The sequence below is a fragment of the Lagenorhynchus albirostris genome, chromosome 1, assembly GCF_949774975.1.
Source record: "Lagenorhynchus albirostris chromosome 1, mLagAlb1.1, whole genome shotgun sequence".
NCBI lineage: Eukaryota > Metazoa > Chordata > Mammalia > Artiodactyla > Delphinidae > Lagenorhynchus > Lagenorhynchus albirostris.
Window position 1 is genome coordinate 33,655,231 of NC_083095.1, and position 14,496 is coordinate 33,669,726.

The 14,496-nt window shown below is 43.1% G+C and overlaps 1 protein-coding gene and 1 long non-coding RNA gene across 2 annotated transcripts in view; one reads left to right on the top strand and one right to left on the bottom strand.

Moving 5' to 3' along the window:
* RAD51B (RAD51 paralog B) overlaps positions 1–14,496 on the bottom strand; it is a 610,290-nt gene that overhangs the window by 56,949 nt on the left and 538,845 nt on the right. The gene's annotated exons all lie outside the window — the stretch shown is intronic.
* Positions 5,934–7,506, top strand: LOC132529761 (uncharacterized). The gene is made up of 3 exons (XR_009543564.1): positions 5,934–6,020; positions 6,990–7,086; positions 7,385–7,506. It is a non-coding gene; the product is annotated as an uncharacterized LOC132529761 (long non-coding RNA).

The window sequence follows — 14,496 nt, forward strand, 5'->3', positions numbered from 1 at the left end:
AAAAAATTTGTGGTGATACGACTGTAGGTGCACTTCCCAGGCCTAGAAGATGTTTATAGGGGTCAGAGCCACAACTGACCAATAGTGGCTATTTAAGGAATTCCATGTGCCCAAACCAATGAAAACAGTATTAAAAAAAGTACCCACATGCCTGGCTGCTTGTCAGACAGGTAAGCTGGGGTTCTTAACCAAGGGCCATGAGTGAAAATAACCAGGGAGAAGTTTTCAGTGGAAACCTTAAGTGGGCAAGCTTGAGGAGATATATCTTCAGGAGTGCTCACAAACATTAAGCCACCACCAGAGCAATAACAGCAGGGCCTTGAAAGTTAAATGATAAGGAAAAACAATATTTTTAAAGTGCTATAAGCTAGGCACTAGGTAAGCCCTTTAAATAGGAGGGCTTACATCTTATTTGAGCTTCATATCTTAGGTACATCTTTTCTGATCCTTACAACCACCCTATGAGGTAGGTGATATCATCATCCCTATTGACAGACCAAGGCTATAAGAGATTAAGTAATTCTCCCAAGGTCACATGGTTGGTTAATGATAGAGCGAAGATTCGAAACCAGGCTGAGTCTTTTTTTTTGCAGTATAGTTGGTTTACAATGTTGTGTTAGTTTCAGGTGTACAGCAAGTGATTCAGTTGTGTGTGTGTGTGTGTGTGTGTGTGTGTGTGTGTATTTTTTTTCAGATTCTTCTCCCTTATAGGTTATTACAAAATATTGAGTAGTGTTCCCTATGCTATATAGGTCCTTGTTGGTTATCTATTTTATATATAGTAGCATGTATATGACTGGGTCTTAACCACTACTCCAATTAGCCTTCTCCAGGCTCATTATGTCAAATAGCTGGCTACTCTGCCAGCCCGGGGTGGGAGTGGGGAGGGGTGGGCGGCTGGGAAGGGCCTGAAGAGCCCAGAGGCCCATCTCTGGGAAGACACTGATGGAAGTATGTTGTGAGCATCTTATCAACTCATCTGAACTCTGTGTGTCACTCAGGCTCTACACTCGGCTTCCTTTGTTCTGATATACAGTGATAACCCAGGGCAAGGGGTTTCCAGAAAGACGATGCATGCTCTGGCTTGGCAAGTTATTTAACCTCGCTCAACTGGCCCAGCCACTGGATTCATGCAAATCAGATGGCCTGAAACTGACCCTCTCTTGTTGGAGGCTTAAAAAAATCTGGGCAGGATTGAAAAATATTTTCACTTAATAGGGCTTTGAATATGGAAAAACAATTGAAGGGTGGTTATAGGTGGTGGGATGGCTTGAGAAAGAGAAGTGGGGAAGCTGTCAGTTACTATAAATTTGTAACTTTATTTTCAACTAGAAAACTCAGTGATCCCTAATGTCTTTTGACTTTTAAGCATTCCTATGTGAGGCTGGCATAAATGATCATTAATGCTGTTTATGGGAAAGTTAAGGTAGAAGGAATCTGCTTACTGGCTTTTCAGGAAAGGTGATTTCCTGCCCAGTGACCTAATTGGTCAAGAAATAGATAAGTGAATCTTTTCTATGCTCATTTTAAGCAGAAGGAATAAAAATTGGGGCATTCTCTCCGTCGCTCCTTTTTGATGACTGTGACATTTATGTCTGCCAAGGCAGTATGAGTTCATTGTACTGGAATTTGGTTGATTCCAATACAAATTTAAAAAATCAAGTAAGTGAACTGGGTTTTGAAAATATTTTCAATATTGGGGATTTTTCATGGTCACAGGATTGAGCTTGTAGAAGTGCCTGCTTAAGCCACAGAGAGAAAATCTAATTTATTTACACTGAAGTCAGGTCTCTCTAAAAAAGACAGGGGGAATATTCATACTCTGCTCTCTCAGAGACCCTTTTAGGTCAGTCAAAGCATGTTCTCTTTCTGTAATTGCTTACCCATCTGTAAAATATGAATAATAATTCTTGCCTCCAGGCAACCAAAGGTTCTTGGTGACCCTTAGATGAAGATACTTGATATGTATGAATGACAGGAACAATGATGATCAAACACTGCAGATGAAATTCTAGGGAGAAAAAAAGTTTAATCATCACCTTCCACATTTTTTTATTCTTTTAGTAAGGAGGCAGGTTAGTAAAGTTCAGGAGTGAAGTGGTTAAAAACAACAGAATTTGGATTCTGGAATATCTTTCATGACTACTGTCTTTAGATCCAATTCCCTACTCCTTTGGAGTGGGAGCTGGTTATGAAGACAAATTTCTTACAAGGCAGGAAGCTCTCTCTCTCTGCTCTGTACACAGGGCGTAGTTCTTGTGCAATCAGACTGGAGGAGGATAATCAGGTTGCTAAGTAGCCTTGATTTCCAAAAAGGTAATGGGCCTCTGGTACCAACCAGTGTCAGTGTTCAGAAGGGGGCTGTTGGGGAGCTTTCAGTGAGGAAGCTCCTTCTCTGAAAACATTTCAATTTATGACTCCTGTGCTAATAAGCATTTCTGGGAGGTCAAATTGAATCTCCAGTACATAACATAAAAGTGTGCCCTGCAGCAAAAGGGTCAACTTTAAAAGACTAGACTTTTCCATGTTAAAAAAAAAAAAAAAACGTGTAAACAAAGCAGTGATTCCCAGAATAGGAACAGAGGGGAAGGAGAAGTTCATGGCTTAAGCGGGCTGGGTACTCTGGACACTCAGTCCCTCCTTCCCCTTTAGATGGAAGACAACTTATTGAGACTAGAAAGAGGAAATTTTAAAAAACGAAAAAGAATTAAAATACTTACAAATGATTTCAGTACTGAAATAAGTTCGGGGAAAGGGACGGTATGTTACCACTAGAGTGGTAATGAGAGGATGCTCCTTCTGACCTCTCATCCTCACATCCTGAAGCGTGTCCTATACAATGCATGATAGCATATGGCCGGCTGCTAGATGGAAGGCAGGACCCTGGAGCTCTATTTCTGACTTAGCTGTGGGCTTTTAATGAGACCAGGTGGGAGAAGAGAGCGATGTAACAAAGAATATCAGAGCAGGCCTCGGTAACGACCGGTTACTTCAGTTCTCTGAGCCTCAGTTTCCTCATCCATGAACAGAAGGGGTTGTTCAAAACTATCTCCAAAGTTCTCGCCTTTTCTAAAAACTTTGAATCTATGGTATTTTAATGATAAGAAATTAGTTCCTCATTCTGGACCTCACTTTTTCCAGGAAGTCTGAGAATGCTCTACTCCACGTGCTGTCTTTGAATGTTTGTGCCCTTACCCAGCACCCATTTAAGCCTGAAGAGAGTGCAGACGTGGGGTCCTTCTACTAAGAGCAGATTTCTCTCCAAACTAGGGATTTTCTTAGCCAGTCCTACCTCCTAAAACCTTTTGATGGGTACACATGTGTTGGCCAGTGGCCAAGTCCCAGCAAACACAACTTCATAAGGACAAAGCTTAAAGATGGGAGTCTGAGTGAAAGAGTAGGGATTAGAAAGGGATTATCATTCATTAATTTCAGTTTCTCCTGTTTAAACCCAGGCCCATGGAAGTTGCTGAGCTTCAGCATACTGTCGTTTTGGTTGTTGTTGGGTCATTCATTTGGACTGAGGAAGTGACTGAGAATCTCGTTTAGCCCCAATAGAAAGATGAAGTAGGGAAATATTTAGGTCTGCTTTTTCCCAAGTTTCTCAAGTTAGCCTAAGTTACTTCTGGTGGTAGATCATCAGCTCTTTTTCTATTTGATGCAGAAAACCAGAATTTCAGCGACCCACATTGAACAGGCTGACAATCAAAAGGGAGGAGGACTGCCAAGGAGAGGGTATTCGAGAATAAGGATTCAAGATGACCTACAAGCTCCATGAGGCCACAGAGCAAAGGTATCATATAAAAGTGATTGAGACAGGCTCAGACATCTATCCACCAGCAAAATTAATTTCCTGGGGGGCCTGTGCTTCACTAACTGAACCTGTGAAACAGCTGTATTGAGCATGCACACCACTTCCTTGGGTCTTTAAAACTGACAATGGTCTGTAGGTCAAGTTCCAACGGAAGTGATATTTCTGACCTAGCTCTATAAATAGAGCACTGGAAAAAACTCATCAGCTGCAAATGGCCCAGCGACCACACGCTATCTATTAAGTAAGTAACCACAGTATCTGTGCTGCCATTTTAGATGAGAAAAATATTTCTCTTGTTATTTATAATCTTCTGAGCCTTGAGATTCTCAAAATACTTTAAAGCTATTAGTCTTCTTTTAGATGTACAAATAAAGGATCTGAGGCATAAAACCACACAATAACTGCCTCAACAGTATCTGTCCACGGAGGAAGGCCTTCGGCCTGAGTAAAGAACAAGGCTGCTTCACTGTGGGAAAGCAACAGGATTTCATTCCCAATGTCTCTCGGCTACAGGTGAAAGAGGTGATTGCAGTCCAGTCTTTCCTTGCACAGCACACGCAGGCTGGTCCAAGTTTCAATAAAACTCATTACTGAGGAAGGTGAGAAATGTGAAGAAGGCAAGAAAAGGTGGGGTGATCAGAACCTTTGGAATGCAAGAGTTAGAGATGGAGTAATCCTCCACAGCAGAAGGTAGAAATAGAGTTAAGCTAATCACTAGGATAAAGACTGGTTATGCATCAGCACAAACGACTCAAACAACTCCACTGGTTTTTGTGCAGGGAGGAAATACTTTAAGTTTCCCATAGTCTCAGAGTGGACATGTAGGTTATCATCCAACCAGGACGCTTTTGAAAATGAAGCAGGGACATTTTAGTAAGTATATTGGGATAACAAAGATAAATTGGGACTACTCTGGGCAAGCCAAGATGTATGGTCACCCTACAGAGATATCTCGTAGGAAGTGTCCAGAAATCGGGATGAGGATGCTCACCTTACAAAAAACTGATCATTCTGGAACCCATCTCATTTACCAACCAAAAGTTCTCTAGGGGTTAACTGCACAGGACTTCTTGGCTATGTTTGCAGTGACAATCGTGAAGGTCCTTAAAGACAGCTAGGTAAACATAGGTTTGAGTAGAACAGAACTAGGGTGTCTGAATAGAAAGGAGCAATCTCCCCCGACCCAGCTCAGCTTCCAACATTGCCCAGGAGGCCAGGCCCCTGAACCCTTTCTCCAATAACACAGCTTTCCTCCTGCTATCCTCCATTTAAGGGAAAAAAAAAAAAAATCCTGAACAGTGGCTTGCAGCTAGGTCTGCTGACCCTTTGAAAAGAACACTTTAATTAAAAATAATTTCACTCACTAGAGAAAACACATACTATCCTTAAGTAAATGCTGGCAAAATAAAACAAAGAAAATAAAAACCCAAACATTTAAGAAAAGCTGAGACATTTTCTTTTTAATTTAGGCTTCATTCAGTGTAAGCCAGGAAGATGCTTATGTGAAATGGGCTTTCTTCCACAACAATGTGTCTTACCTGCTTGCTGTAAATAAGTGAATTCCTAAAATCATGCCAGTCAGCCATCTTGGTATGAGCTTTGTTTTTCTACTCTCATTGTAGAATCTGAGAATACTAGAGCTGGATTCTAGTACGTCTTGTGTATTATATCTGGTCATCATCTCATTTTTTGACCATTTGATTTTTTTTTTTTTCAGGTGACTTTTTTTTCCGGGCTGAAGCAGAAGGAATATCGCCAGCTTATCCTGATTTCAGATTGTTTATAGTCCTGGCTGCTGGAAAAAAAAATCACCCTCAGATGTGTGCACTGCCTTTGGAGAAAGCTAGGAAGGGTAAAAAGTGGCTTTTTTTTTTTTTTTTTGGCATTGGCATTTATATATTCTTTAAACTGTTTTTATTTGTTATTACCTTATTTATGTTGTTTGTTTTTAAAGTGGCATATCTTTTATCGGTCACTCTTCCTGGGGAAGTTTAAACTACAGTGAAGTAATATTTGGTAGCTTTACATAGCCAAGGAATTAGTCTGGACAATGAATAAGCCAGGTGACAGCCCATTTGACTAAAGACCAGAGGGACACACTCACAGTCACAGGGTTTGCCTTTGGGAAATCAGCTTCCAAGGCAAACCCAGGCCCAGGAGACAGGCGCCTTTCCCAAGGCCTCGACTGATGCAGAATCCGGACCAGGTAAGTCTGCTTTTGCTTCAGGCTGACACTGGATCACTGGCTCTTTGCAAGTAATAAGGACAGAGGCGGAAAAGAAATGCTGTTGTTTATCAGGAAATACGTGCTTGAAAAACATTTCTGTGAAAACAGCAGTGGCTTAAAAAAAATCATTAATGCAGAAAGACATTTCAACTAAATACGACGTCTAATCCTGGACTGGATCTTGGATCAGGAAAAAAAAAAATTGCCATGAAGGACATTATTAGGACACCTGGCAAAGTTTGAATATGGCTGGTATATTAGATAATGGTATTATATCAACATTAATTTCCTGGGTGAGATCATTATATTGTGGTTATGTCAGAGAAGTTCTTGTTCTTAGGAGATAAGTGCTGAAGTATTTGGAAATGAAGGGTCACGATGTTTAAGCTTACTCTCAAATGGTTCAGCAAAGATAACAATAATAAATTAATATTATAAAAAATAAATTGACAACAATAATATGAGAGAGAGCAAACAAATGTGGCAAAATGTTAACAATCTAGGGGAAGGGTATGAAGGAGTTCATTGTACTTTCCTTGGAACTTTTCTGTAGGTTTGAACTCTTTTTCTACCAAAAAAAAAAAAAGAAAGAAAGAAAGAAAGAAAAATTAGTGTGAAAATATAGGTTGGCCAACCCTAAGAGATGACTTGGGCCAGTGATATAGAATCAGGACACAGGACTGGCTGGAGAAAGAACTAGGGCATTGTTTCACATGTGTGTTTATGCAGCAGAATCACCTAAACCAGGTAAACCTGTTTTAAAAATGCAGAATCCTTGTCCCCATACCAAACCTAATGAGTCAGGATCTCTGAGGGGTGATGCCCAGAAGTCTGCATTTTCAAAATGCTCTCTCCCAGATCATCTGTGTATATATATTAAAGTTTGAAAAAAAAAAATCACATATTAGGCACTTGTTGTTTTGCTTGTAACTGTAGGCTTCTTTGCAGGTAATGGATGTCATGGATGCATTTGTATTAGAAAATCTCCACCTAACATCTTGTGATGTAGATCTGCATCCTTTTCATCACGGAAGACATCATTCTGGTGAATGCCCTTTGGCCTATTTCCCAAGGGGGTAGAGAAGAGATGTAAATGCTCTATAGAAACGCTGTAATTCATCTGGTTAGAGTGGTTGTCAAAGGGGTCACCCAAAACCCGAATTCAGAAGGTGGAGGAGGGGCAGCTGACAGCCTGGGGCATGAAACAGGACAGGGCTAGTGATGGGGCGCAGGCAGGCAGAGACCCTCAGTAAGGTCCTCAGTCAGGCTCCTTGACCAGCATTTCTTCTAGACACCAAGCATAGCTCAGTTTTCACAGTTCAAGCTTCCCTTTGTTTCTTCAGTGAGAACAGGAACAGAAAGTATGAAGTGGGACAGGAGACAGACTCCCTGAGGTGCTTTGAAAACTCCAGAGTATATAAGAGCGTCGGATGAATCCAAGTTAAAGTGCATTAATAAATACTGCTTCCCTCAAACTTGCAACATTGGTGTAATCATTATTCCCATATCATAGACAAAGAAGTTACTTGACTGTTGAAACCCACCTAGTCAGGGGCAGAGCTGGGGCCCGAGCCCAGGCATTCTAAGACCTCCTGCTGTCCCAGCTGTCTCCCTTTTGGCATCCAGAGCACATCGTCTGGAGAATGCTTTTAATTATCACCTCGCCCAGAGTGCGAAGATTTACCGGTATGCTTTCCTCCGGCCCCATCTTAAGCACCCCTTTGGGAAGTAGAGTGATCACGATAGGAATCAGGGTATTTTCATGTGTGGAAGGGAATGGAATGCTGGCATCACACACGTTTGTTGCCCCTGAAGGCTCTGAGAAGGGGGCGGGGGGATGTAGACTGTTGAATAGTGAGGCAATCCCAGCATCCTCAGCACCCTGAGTTTTCGACAAGAACCCAAAGGTTCTTTGGGTTTATTTCCCACACTGGTGAATTCAGCCTGGCTGCTGAGTTCCTTCAGTTCAGCCTGTGTTTCCCTGACATCTGCAGCTGGGCTTCCTGAGTCAAGGCTAGGACAGAAGCAGCTGCACTTCTCCTTTTCTGGGGGGTGTGCACACACGCACAGGCACACACGCGTGCGTGCATGAGGGCTATCCCCATGACCATCATGCCAACATAAGGCTCAAAAGAAACTGGGGCCACAGAGGAAGGGAAAATCCCATTTGTGACAGTAATTCTTAGTGGTCCCAGATCACAAGTTGTAAGGTCCGAACAATATGCAGATGGCCAGGGTATGGGGGATCTTAGGCAACGGGGGCTGACCTTGCTTTAACTTCCTCAAGTGTTCCTTCAAGAGAGTGTCCCAATCTCTGGTGGCAAAGTCTTTCAGGCAGCAGCCTCATGGCGGGAGAGGGAACTGATGAACCAAATGTGCTGATGCTAACAGGGTTATTTTAATCGGAGGAACTGGTTTTGGTGGCAGCAGACAGTCAGTCCACATCTTCAAAACAAGAGTTCTTAAGCAAAGCAATTTCCTTCTTCCTTGAAGGCCACTATTTATCTACAGGACAGAACTACGGGTTCACTGAAAATGACCAGATTCAGCAAAGCAACCAAGACTATTGACTTGGTGTAATCTGTCTCCCATCTCAGATGTCACCTGATGGAAGAACATTACAGTAAAGAACTATGAGGTAACATTTTGGGGATAATTAGTCATTTCTGGGCAGTACGCTCAATACCTTACATACATTATCTCTATCAGGGAGATGCCATTATCACACCAATCTTCTAGGGAAGAAAGTTGAGCTACAGAGAAAGGTTACTCAGCAAGTGGCAGAGCAAGGATTTGAACCCAGCGGTCTGACTAGTCACTTCAGCCATTTAGAAAGTACTACAAGAATGACCATTCATTTCCCTCTCTGGGAGGGAAAACTCACAAAGCCCCCTCACCCTGTTTTCTAGATATTCCACTCATTTTCTTTTCCTCATTAAAGTATAATGTTCAACGTCTTATTCAGAGTCAACTGTACCTGTCTAGAAAAGCATATTTGATTAGTGTTCTCTCCCTATTGTTGGGAAACTCTTACTCATATGACAGGTTTCTAGAAATTGATTCCAAAGAAAAATAAATCTCTAGATTCTGTAGCTTTTCAACTGAAAATATGTAAAATAACCTTAGTTGCCAAAATCATGACTGGCTTTCCTTCTGTGACTATAATCTCCACATCTGGCTCACCTTCTTTGCCAGAAGAACATGATTATATGTCTTTTTTATATCTTAGGATGTTTCTATATTTTATGACATTTCTAAGTGGAAGTGCTATGTTAATCGTCATTACAATCCCACTGATAATTGCATTAGTTCTTTTATCAGTGTTAACTCCACAGTGAAAAATAAAGCAGCAGAAGGTAAATGTCAGATGGTCAGAACAGCCCTACAGGGAGCCAGTTAGCCCATTTTTCTCATCTGTAATATAGTTGTGGGATGTGAAGCGAGATGGCAACCACAATTATCGTTTACATGTACATCCTATGTGCCAGACATGATTCCAGGTGCTTTACATGATAAAAATCTCTTGACCATCTCAACAGTATGAAGTTGGATACTATTATTGCCCTCATTTTACAGATGATGATGCTGTGCCCATATTTGAATGTGCTAGTGAGTGGTGGAGACAGGATTCAAACCCTGACAGTGGCCCTAGCGCCTGTGTTCCAGCCTGGCCTAGGAGTCCTTGTTCTAGCTGATTCCCCATGTCATGTCAGCAGTTGAATCTGACCCCAGCAGTGGATTATTCTAACATCCACAGCCAAGGATGCCCATAAAATTTTCATGACATTACCATAGAATCATCTTGTTTATGAAACAGCATCATGGTACAAATAGAAGAGTCATGTATTAAGCACTTTATTTAAGTAAAAGATTTTATCATCATTGTTCTTAAGGAAAGTGACATGACTAAGGTCACATGCTTAGTCACAGGTCAAGAATGGTACAAACATCCCTTCACAGGTCCTGGAACCTCAGGACCTATGGCTTCTCTTAAACAGCATCACAGCCTCCTGCCTGATCAAGCATCTCTGCAGGTGGACACAGCTCTGTGCAGGGCTGTAGGGATCACTGTACCTGCTTCACAGCAGCCCTACCTCTAAATTAAAAACAGCACAACAGCAACAACAAAATAATAATAAAATAAATGGCGGAAAGACCTCTAGGGTATAAAAATTTCCTTCAACTGATCATCAAGTTCCTTCTTGAAAGAGGCAAGTGTCTGCCAGCAGGAACCTAAAACTCATTATTATTCTGTATTTTCTTTCTGCATGACTGAAAAGTTTTTCTATCCTCCCACTCCCATCCCTATCAAAAGAATCCCCCCCCCACCCAAGACAATCACAAAGTTTAAAAGTAGCTAACTGGCAGTTCAAAAAAAGTTTTTAAATAAAAACTCCAAAACCCACAGTGGTTGTAAAACAGCTTTGTGTGGAAGAAGGGCAAGTTTTCTCTTACGAGAGGCTCATTTCATAGGGTTCGGCAAAGAGAGAGATCAGGGGGGCAAGGGTGGGAACGCAGAAGAAGGGGAGGCGGGAGAGGAGGAGATAAAGGAGGAGGAATCGCTGGCTTTAAAAAGCAACATTGTCCAGAGAGGTGAAAGGGAACAGATGGCCGTGGAGAATGTGGCCCTCAAAGCCCCGAAGAAAGAGGCGATGCTGACAGATCTCGCTGTTTCCCATTGATGCCTGAATGTTCTAGTGTGGGGAGCCGAGGCCAGTGAGGGGGACAGACCTCTGTTCCCAGCGGCTCGCTGGGGCACTGGCGCTGAGGATCACTGAGAAAAAGACCAGGCAGGGGGGCGGGGAGGGCAAGCGGCTGTGGCCACAGAGGGAAGGACAGTGGGGGCGTGTGGGTTTCCATAGCCTTCTCTTTTGGCCCGGCCGGGAAAGGTCAGCCCAGTGCTGGTCTTTGCCCTGGCAGAGGTGAAGGAAAGGACAGCGGCTGGGGCCCAGTGTCACAGCATCCTCCCCCCAAAGGCATGTCTGGGACCAAATAGATCCCTTGGGAGAGGGAAATGAAGAAAATATTCCAAATGCTTTATGGAGGATTGAAACATTCAAACTACAATAAACAAGAAATTTGGGTCTATGAAAGAGGTAGAGAATCCTGCCAAGTAAATCCCATATTATTTCATGGAGTCTCAGAGCAGAGACGTGATCTGCTGAGGAAACAGCAGGAGTCGGTGGCAGACTCAGGAAGGAGTCCAGAGGTCTGAGTCTGACTCTAAAGGGTGCCAAATTCAAAGTGGGGCTTTGCTGGACACAAGGGGAATGACAGGAGGGGCAGAGGGGCCTCTGGCGCCCAGGGTGTGTTCATGTGTGTTCACGTGTGTGTGTGAGACAGGCACCTTGATGCTGGAGGATGTAACTGGAGACTCACAAGTCACCACAGAGCGACACTGGTACAGGCACCCCTGGCCTCCTGGGAGGGGAAAGCCCGACAGTCAGCCCCTGCAGACGGAGGCCTGGAGAATTGGTTAAGAGGGGTAAGGGTTTGTAGAAGCAGCAATTGCAAAGAGGCCCATAAACTTCAGGGGACAAAGATGCGTCGGTGTCATTTCCTTAATGGAACTTTGATCAGGGAAATTACTGTTTCAAATGACCTCTTGAACTCTCCGTACATCCGTACATCCTCGAGAGGACGATGATCCAATTCAGCCCTGCTCCCGTCCAATGAGGAGGGAGCCACATGCTTCTTGACTCCCTGTCTAGTTGGCCCCGCAGAGAGCTGCACAAGCTCAAAACATTTCTCTGGTTTGGATTTGCCTCTCTCTTCTTCCCTGACCCAGAAAATGAGAGAGAACTGAACTCAGGCCTGAGGGTCTTGAGACAGCGGGGCATGAGTTTGGAGAAACAGACCAGAATCATCATTTGGAAACATTCCTACAGGTCTCAGGCTCCCATAAACATCTCTCATCTAACCCTCAGTGGAAGTAAGAGAAGTTAAAACGTGGCTCTAAATACATTTAGTGACCTGGCACGTTCACCTTTACCTGGGTTAGGTCTCCGTTTCCCCAGGAAAGAGGAGGCGGCAACGGCCGTCAAGGCCCACATTTTGCACTGTGCGTACATCCGAGTTACTGAGAAAATTCCCATGGAGCAGTGTAGTAAAAAAAAGATCAACCATGATGAAGACCTTGCCTTTTTATTTCCCTGCTTCATCCAAATTGCTCCCCAGGCGCTTTTAGATTTAGAAGCTCCACTAATCAACCTTATGAACAGCAGCCCAGCCACTGCATAGAAATTACTTTGTATAGCTCCTAAGTGAAATTACCCCCGGGGACAGAAGATGCCCAAGGCTTTAACAATTGCGACAGAACACAGCCTCAGTATGAGAAAAGAAGACAAGTACACTTTGACATCCCAATTGAAACTCCAGGCTGAATCCGACATAGAAGAATGCAATTACCTTTCCTAGTTTGACGGTACACTAAAGAAATGGGAGAAGTGGAATACCTATTAGGTCCCCACTAATCCTCCTCCTAAATTCAAAGCAGGGTTAGTCACTGGAATTCATTTCTGGGTATTCTTACTCTCCACTATTGTTAAACAGCTCAATTGATAAGTGCTTGCAGCTAATAATGCTTTCTACTGAGCTCACCCCTCCTCTTTCCCAGCTGCTCAAAGCACTTTACAAATATCACCTCATTATTCTTTATAACACTCAAGTGAGCCTGATAGGTGGAAAGGTTCATTATCTTCTCCTTACCAATAGGGTAAACAGACAAAGGAAGAAGCAACTCGTTTGAGCCAACAAAGCAGAGGCAGAACTGGAACTAAAACCCGGCCATCCTCCTGACTGACTCTACCTGTGTCCATGTCCTGTGTCAGCCTGGAAAGCTGTTCTGCTGACAGGGCAGGATTTTCTAGCTCTGGACTGTGTTGTAATCGACAGGTCCACAGAACTGGGGCACTGACTGGAGGGGAAAGGACAGGAGTCGAACTGGAGAAGCCCCACATGAGTGGCCTCAACTGGCTCGGACAAGTCACTTCACCTCTGAGTCTCAGTGTCCTCCTCAGGAAAAGGAGGGGTTTCCATTAGAGGATCTTAAGGTCCCTTCCAGCTCTTTAGATAAAGCGTGAAGTGAGAGTTTCAAAAGAGGGCTTCTAGTTTTCACCAGCCCCTTGTGACAATCTGAGTTTCAGTTTGCTTATCAGCCTGAAATAGTATCCTTGTCTCTTTGCCGAGTCCCTGTGTCATCCAGTGTCCACCCAAATGACAGTGGGGATCAAATCAGTCTGTGTGAGATGGGAAGTGAGAGAGGTAGTCCTGGGACATCAAGGCCAAGGACTAAAGAGATGAAGGGAGGCAGGGAATACAAAGAAGACTGGACAGGCCATAAAAAGAAGAATCGGCAAACAACATTTTGACCTCTGCCCGGGGCCTGACCTAGGGACACTCCTTACATTCCAAGGAACCTATGACAAGTCCTTCAAAATTTAAGAAGGCTCCAAAGAAAGAGCATTTGCTTTGCTCTTTCTAAATACAGGGTTCACTTGCCAACCCTAAAAGCCATGTGAACAATGCCCCAATGTACCCTGTAGTGGTGGTTTTCCATTTAAACAGAATTTCATTTTAATGAAATAACATTGGTGTGCCTTCAAGTTAATTAAAACAGGATTTTACAGGTGGCTTCATAGCTTCTAATTTGTGTTGCTTGAGCCATACATGCCTAAGCCCTTAGGAAATCAGAAGCATTTGATCTCTCCAATCTTTTACACTTTCTTTTCCTGAATGATGCTTTGATACTCTTTGTTTGCCACAAAGAGAGTTGGAGAGAGAGGACATTTAGTAAAATCAACATTTGTTTGCAGGAGAAACAGCCCTCACAACCAGAATAATGACCTTGGAAAGAGTCTTGGGTGATGGGCTGATTACAATGACTGGATATAAAGGACTGACTGTGCAGCCGCCAGAAAGAAACACATTTCTGTAATATCTCAGTTGTTTCTATTGGCCTGGCCTTCCTTGCATTCATCATGGGAACTGAGTCAACAAGTTTGCTTGCTTTTATTTCACTGATTACAGTGCGTTTTTTTTTTCCTCCACATACAGGGAAAAAAGAGTAAAGAACAAATGGAAGTCAGAGGCTTGACGATCCAAAAAAAAAATGGGTATAATTTTATTTATCTTCAAGTCCAGCTGCAAAAGCAACTAGCTGCAAGTTTTATTCCATCTGCTCTCTCTGAGGACCTCAGCCTGACCTTGTGGAACCTTCTTTCTGGGAAGTTAAAGAATTTCAAGGATTAGCTGAAGTCCTGAGGCTGCCAACTGTGACAACCTACAAAGTCCTCTTAGGTAATCGATTCAGACCCCACTTCTGCTCAAGGCCAAGATGGTCCCTGATGAGTTGGAAATATTCTAATTTCCTAGACCATAGGGCAAATTAACCCCAGAAGAATTTCAGAAGGGCAAGTACAACATGTCTGCATACTCAAGACTCAACAACTGATGT